Here is a 7438-nt window from a genome sequence, read left to right as displayed (position 1 = left end):
AAATACTGAAATACTGGAATACTGAAGTACTGAAATATTAAAATATTGTAATACTAAAATATTTGAATACTGGAATACTGATGTACTGAAATATTAAAATACTGAAATACTGGAATACTGAAGTACTGAAATATTAAAATACTGTAATACTAAAATATTTGAATACTGGAATACTAAAATACTGAAATATTAAAATACTGAAATACTGGAATACTGAAATACTAAAATATTAAAATACTAATATACTGAAATACTGGAATACTGAAGTAGTGAAATATTAAAATACGGTAATACTAAAATATTAAAATACTGGAATACTGGAATATTGAAATACTAAAATATTAAAATACTAATATATGAAATACTGAAATACTGAAATATTAAAATATTAAAATACTAAAATACTTAAATACTGGAATACTAAAATACTGAAATAATTAAATACTGGAATACTGAAATATTGAAATACTGAATTAGTTGCTATAGGCTTTGCGTACAAAACAAATCAATCAACAGAGAACTCCGCCCAATGCAAATTCCAAAAATAGCCCAAGTACCGACATCTACAAAAGCAACGATGCTTCTCAACTGGAATAATCATCTCTAACCATAAACCTCCTTTCAAAATCTCCCAAGTTTACGAACACCTCCTTTACACCTCCCGTACACCTTCCAGTACTAAATTACGTCCTCCGCTTACATCTCCGCTTCCTTGACCGACATTCCTGACCTACAGCCGGGAAAAATATCCTCAGACCCTTAAAAGAATCGCAAAGAAGTCTCGAGCAGCGTTCCCGTTCACGATACCGTCTCGCGGACGGTTCGTTCAGCAAAAGTGTCCGGGACGGCACTGATTCCGGGTCACCGACGAAGACGATCGTCTTTTCTCATTGCGACAGGTCAGCCGAGCTTCGTCGAAGAAACTCCACGTGCAATTATGATAATGGCGACCGCAGTCGGAGGCACCTAACCCGTGCTAACTCCGTACGTTAGTTCTGGTAGTTCTGATATCGTCTGTGTTTAAACAGCCAGCCGGTGCTGCGGCAACCGTCGTCGGGGTTGGGAAGGGGTTTCGGGAATACTGAAGGTAACGGGAAGACGAGGGGGTGTCGGAGGAGAACAAGGAACGCGGGGAGGGGGGACCTGTCGGGGGTGAAACGAGTGAACACGAAGAGGGGGCAAGCTGGATAAGGGCGAGGGGTGGAGGGGGAGGGGTACGAGGCTACGACGGCAAATCTACATAATATAACCAACTATTGTTCAAATAGACGGCGCTCCGCAGATTCAATTACCATTGTGATACAATTAATGTTGGGAATTTCATCAATTCGAGTGCCGGGCACGGCTTTTACATATGCATAGGAGAATCGAACGTGGCGCGGATCTGCCGCGAAGAAAGTCGACGACAAATATTACTACGGGCTTCCGGGGGATGTCTAATCAGCTGGCGGGGCTTGAGAAATCGTACACGGTGAGGTGGCCCTTGGTGCGGATGGGGTGCAGGGTGGAAAGGGTCAGCAGAGAAAACACCTTCTGGAATTCGAACATGTATTGCTCCAAAAATATACAGTCGATCTCATAAATGCTCTCTATGTCTATCGAAAAAGTTTGACTAAATTAAAATATAGTTTTATTATTACCAAATTCATTTTTCTTTGGAAATGTTTTGAGATGAAAAATTGGAGGACTTTTGTTAAAAAGGGAATCGAACGACTGCCTATAATAGAATTACACTGGGGAAAAGTATTAGAAAATGGTGGAAATTATTTTGTTGATTAGTGTTTAAGAATTCTTTAGTAAATAAATATTGATAAAATTTGTATTACTTTTTGTTGGCTCTACTTTATGAATAAGCTTATACATGTACACATTTATATATACGTCTACCATTTCATTTAAACAAATTTCTTGAATAGAGGGTACGAATATTGACGGAACTGACTGCAAATTGATTGAAAAGCAATGTAGAAGATTGGTTTTTAAAATTTCTTATAAATTTAAATAAATATCGTAGAATGCACAAATACAAATGTAACTTTCATCCAACGGTATATAAAATTAATAAAAATGGATAACCAAAAAACAATCGTCAGTAATTAAAACAATTTTCATGTGACTGTGTGTGACTAAAAAACAATCTTCAGGAATTTCAATTTTCGAATTTCGTTTTTCGGAGCAAAATATTTCAATAAGAAATCCTAGAAGTCACCTAATAGTTCAACAATTACCTATTGGAAAACTCAAATAATATTTCGCGAGTAATGAATAAACTCAAAAAATAAAATGAAGTCAACTGGCAGGGTTAGAACGAAGAGTACTGCGTTTTTAGGAAAAAATGTTGAAAGATTCAGGGGTGGCTTTACCCGACGCCAATTTCGGGGCAATATAACGTTGTCCATTGGTACGTCCCGTTGCGTGTGGTCCTTTTGTTGTCCCCTGAGGGATCCCTGGGCAAACCTAACACGTCCCTAATATCGTCACAGGTTCGTCCCTCCAGCATCGGCCAGGGTATATCATAGCGCACGGTCGAACCGTCCCTGATAGTCCCGACGTGGCCGATTAGCGAAGGTGTCAACCCGCGAGCGCGAAGCGTGCATATCATTTGCGCGAGCCGGCGCTTATCTTTCGCCGCGATGGCACAGTTTCCAGCCTTTCGCTCGTGAAAGTAAATTCCCGATGAGAAACCGATAGCGCAACATGCAACAGTCGAAAGTACGAGGGAAAATTGTAATGGATATTTATTACTTCTTAAGCGTTATCTGCGATCTTTTAATGGGGCACTTTGTTCATTTTTATTGGTACAGTTTTATTTATTGGTACATTTGAATTATTTTAGTAGAAATGGATGTCCTTTTCTTTTGGTTTTAATGTGGAACGAATGTATGAAAAATGTATGATGGGAGCAGAAAATGATTCTGAAATGATTCTCTAAAATTTTAACATTGTTTTATAAAGGGGAATTATACAAGTTTTATTCTTTTCTCTAAGGTGCATATTCGAGAAGAGCACATATAGTTGTTTTATAGAATTGGATGTCGTTTTTCACTTTACGTATGTGTCTTTAGGTTTTAATGTGTAAAGAATATATGAAAAATGTATAATAAGAGCAGAAAATTATTCTGAAATAATTCTTTAAAATTTTAACATTGTTTTATGCAGAGAAACCGTACAAGTTTTATTCTTTCCTCTCAGGCATATTCAAAAAAAGGACATATACAGTTGTAAAAAGAAAATATCGAAACCAAATCGTGTTTCATTATTCCGTTGGGTATTAAATATTCCTATTTATAATAGAGTTATAAAGAAGTAAATGTAAAGGCATAGAATTAATTTCTATACCTAGTAATTTTTTTATTTTGGAGACAGTTTCTCCTTTATGAGTTTTCGTAGCGAGCCGATGAGTATTCCGAGGTGACCCGTCCCCTTGGCCATGGATTAATCGAATCTCAGTCTATGAGGAGACTGGAATAACTGATTGCTCTTGTTTTATATCGAACGTTATGACCTTCTTTCACTTTAAATCACTGGAACCTTTTCACCAAAAGCGATCAAGATTTAGGTGATAGTTTAACCTCTAAACTATCAAAAGTGATTTCAATAACCGACAAAATCTTGTTTCCAAGTCTTCTTTCTTGAATGAGACCTTCCTTCGATTCATTCATTCACTCATTCTTTCTTTGTTCCTATCTTTGTTCATTCATCCCTTAAGAAGAGAGATTAGAAATCACTGTTTAGGCAACCTCTTCTCATAGCTGTCAATATCAATTTTAATAGCCAATATAGTTGAGCCATCTTCCACAAATATTCATTCATTATTTTTTTTATTATTATTTAACTCTTAGGGACTCATTCAACCCTCAAAAAAAGGGATTAGAATGCAATGTTTAGGCAACCACTCCACATATCAAAATCAATTTTAATAACCAATATAGTCGAGCCATCTTCCACAAATATTCATTCATTATCTCTTTCTTTGTTCCTATCTTTGTTCATTCATCCCCCAAGAAGACAGCTCAGAACCCAACATTTAGACAACCACTCTCCACGTCATCATTTTACTAATCAACATATCCTCTTATCATCTTCCTTTCAAGAATCTCCCACTTTTTCTTTCCGTCATCCCATCTCGAGACTCATTCACACTCCCCTCTCCCTCCCTCTCTCTCCCTCTCCCCAAAGAAGACAATCAAGAATCAAATTTTTGCGCTGCCTGGGAACGGAACTAAAGAGTCTCACGTGCGCCCGGGGGTGGTATCTAGGAGCATTAGGGTCGGTACACGTAACAGGAACCATCGGATCCGAATTTCGAGAATTCCGGATTGGCTTTTAACGCCCATCCCGGCATCGCTCGAACTCGTGTTAGGCCGGGGCCAGTCGACGTACGATCGCCCCCGATGCGCACGGACTTTGCTCGGGCGGGCGATGGTGTTCTCCCGCTGCTGAGTTGGTAGCCCTGCCTGGCTGTGCCTGCCTGCCTGCCACCACCTCATTTGAATTTCTAATTAGGAAACCTCCATGCAATTATTGGATTAATGTAAATTACGAGAGCTGGCTCGGTCTCCGCCACCGCTACCGCTACCGCCGCACAAGGGTGGAGCTGTCTCTCTTCCTCTTCCCTCCCCCGCCGCCTTTTCACCTCTCCTTCTACAACCGTCTCTTTTCGTTTCGGCCTAACTCGCTTCCCGTAATCTCGCCCTCTCTCTCTCTCTCTCTCTCTCTCTCTCCCCCTCCACCTACCTTTCTCTGACAGTTTCCCGCGCTCTGTCTCACCCCTTGCTCGTCGTTCGACCCCTTATCGTTCCTCCTTCGCGTTCCCTGTCTGCGTTCGTCTCACTTCCGTCGCTCTCCTTCTTCCGCTCTCTCCTCACGGCCTACCCTTTCCTTTCGGAAAGCCTCTCCTCCCCCCCTCTCTCTGTCCCAGCGTGGGGTTGGGGATAATTAAAATCCGTTGATTAATATGTAAATTTAATAAGATTACTGTTCTAGGAATGCCCGGTGCAGACAAGCGGCTGTACCGCGACTCCTTGTATCGGGGAACCTGCTGCCGGGGAGGGGGAGGGATGAAGGGGGTGGAGGGTGACTGTTGTAGCGTTTGATTGTCATTCGAACGGACGAGTGCTCGGGATTCTCGTCGGATGTTTTTCTGACCACAGGGAGCGAACAGGAAATCTTCACCTTTCCTCTGCTCTCTGAGTTTAAGGAGGTGAAGGGAATCGAGGTATCGATAGTCGAAGCATAGGTAGGTGTTGTTTTATAGGCAGTGATCGAAGGCAAAGTACGTGAAAAATTGAAAATCCTTTGCTCTCGAGGTCTGTTTTTCGAGATGTTTCTTAGCATTCTATTGCCATGAATTCTAAGCTATCTAGATTTGAGAATAAGGTCACCTTTACCTCGACAATCATTTGAACGCTTGGTACAGATTCTGTAGTTGAACCAAATCAAACCTCAGTAGTTTTTTAATTTGTAGTGTTTTTTAATTTGTTATTCTTTTATGATAGACCAAAGAAGCTAACTTTTGAATAGAAGTTTCCAATTTATGTGTGGTTAAAAAGTCTACTAGGTAACTTCTACAAAATCCACAGAAGAGACTTAACACTTCATCTACCGAGCTATTTAGAAAAAGTCTTTAATTCAAAGAAGAATTTTCTACAGTAGTAGAACTACTATTACTAGGTACATCGAAAGCCAAGTCTGTTTCCAAAAACTGAACATTGTAAGTAGACAACCATCAACACAGTAAATAAATTCAAAGAGCTAAATACTGGAATTAAAAAGCATATAAACAGGTTCCCGGTAAATAAAGTGTTAAGCATGCAAGATTTTTGTCACTATATAATTCATGGATCCAAGAGGGTATACGCTCGCTATAGTCATCGAGTGAGATAAACGGATGCAAAGGCTCGAGTCCTACCCTCGTGCGCTTGGCTCATGCGGGGGTGCAGCTATCCTTTTCCTTTCGCGACCCCTTTGCGTAGCCTTTATTCTTTGAGGATATTCGACGTTTTGCGCATGACAATGATTACTCGAGAACCGCGAATGTCGTTGACTCTTTGATTTATCTTTGATGGGTATGCTTTATTTCAATGAGAGCGAATGATTAAAAGGATTCGAGGAATTTAAATTCTTTGGTTGTTCAAGCAACACAGAGATTCTGTATCATTGACCTCTCAAAAGAATGCATCTTGTTTGAATGATTAATGTTAGATTAATCGTGGAAATCTGTGAAGTATCTATATTTTCTATATTTTCGCCTACTGCGAAGCATAGTTCACTTCCGGTTGTACCGTAGACGCCTTGCGTTCAATAGCCAAAAGACTCTCTCTTTATCATCTTGATTTCTTTTCATTTATATAGTTTATGTATAAATAAACTTGTGTTCTTCACTTAGGTTTATGTAACCTAAACCTATGTGTGTGTGTGTGTGTGTGTCGCTTTCTTTTCCATCCTCAACAGTGCATTAAATATTTCATTTTCTTCTTAATGTATCAACTTTCCTGTCTCCACCTTCCCACTAATTACACTGCAATATTTTCTTTTAATACGATACACACGTGCCCATCCCGTTCTGTTTTCACGAGCGCGAGCCTCCCGCGTCCAGGAGGGGAGGGAGGGTCGAAGAGAAAACGCGGAGAAGGGGTGGCGTTGGTCCGAAAAGGACTCAGCGACGACAGGCAATTTTTGTCGCTGCGTAAGCTAAAAATACAATTTGAAAAATCCAACAATACCAGCCAATTCGCAGGAAAATGCGCCAGTCACCCGAACGCCGTCGGTATTGTTCACCGGCTGGACACAATGCGCCCGATTGGCGGTCCCGTATTTTTACAACATTCGCGACTTTTTCCGTCCCGCCGCCCTCGAACCAACCTCCCCCTCCCTCCATCTCGATGATGGTGGCCAACGCCGCCCAGGCAAACCACCTTTTTTGTTTCCTTTTCGCTCCTTTTTTTTTCCCCGGCGACGTCGGTTTGCCGCACGCGTGGCTCGCGCGCCAAAACCGAGCGTAATCGTCGCCGCGTTACGCCGCCGAAGCGATTTGCATACCAGAGAAGCGCCGGCGCTGATTTGCGCTTTTTTTAGACCGTACACGCTGGCCCCTTCGTTGTTTGGACGAGATAATCTGTGAAACGTTGGAGGATTTGTCGAAAATGTCTTGGGACACCGAGACTTGGAGTTTAGTATAATTTGGTGTTGAATTACGATTGATAATATTTGTGGGAAAATTATTTTAGGTCGTTCCATAAGCAGGCTGTGTGGAGAATTTAATTTTATTTCGGACGTATTTCGATGATTTTTTGTCATTTTTTCAAATTTCAAATGTATATAGTAAAAATGAAAAATACAAGAAGTAACCAGAGGTAACCATTGATTCAGTTCATATTTAGGATCGGAGACCTTGGAAAGTCCTGAACACCAACTTTCGTTCAAGTAGAGTCATTCG

The sequence above is a fragment of the Hylaeus anthracinus genome, unplaced genomic scaffold (assembly GCF_026225885.1).
Source record: "Hylaeus anthracinus isolate JK02 unplaced genomic scaffold, UHH_iyHylAnth1.0_haploid 27475, whole genome shotgun sequence".
NCBI classification, from domain to species: domain Eukaryota; kingdom Metazoa; phylum Arthropoda; class Insecta; order Hymenoptera; family Colletidae; genus Hylaeus; species Hylaeus anthracinus.
The sequence above is the reverse complement of the archived record's forward strand: the minus strand, read 5'-3'. Positions refer to the sequence as shown.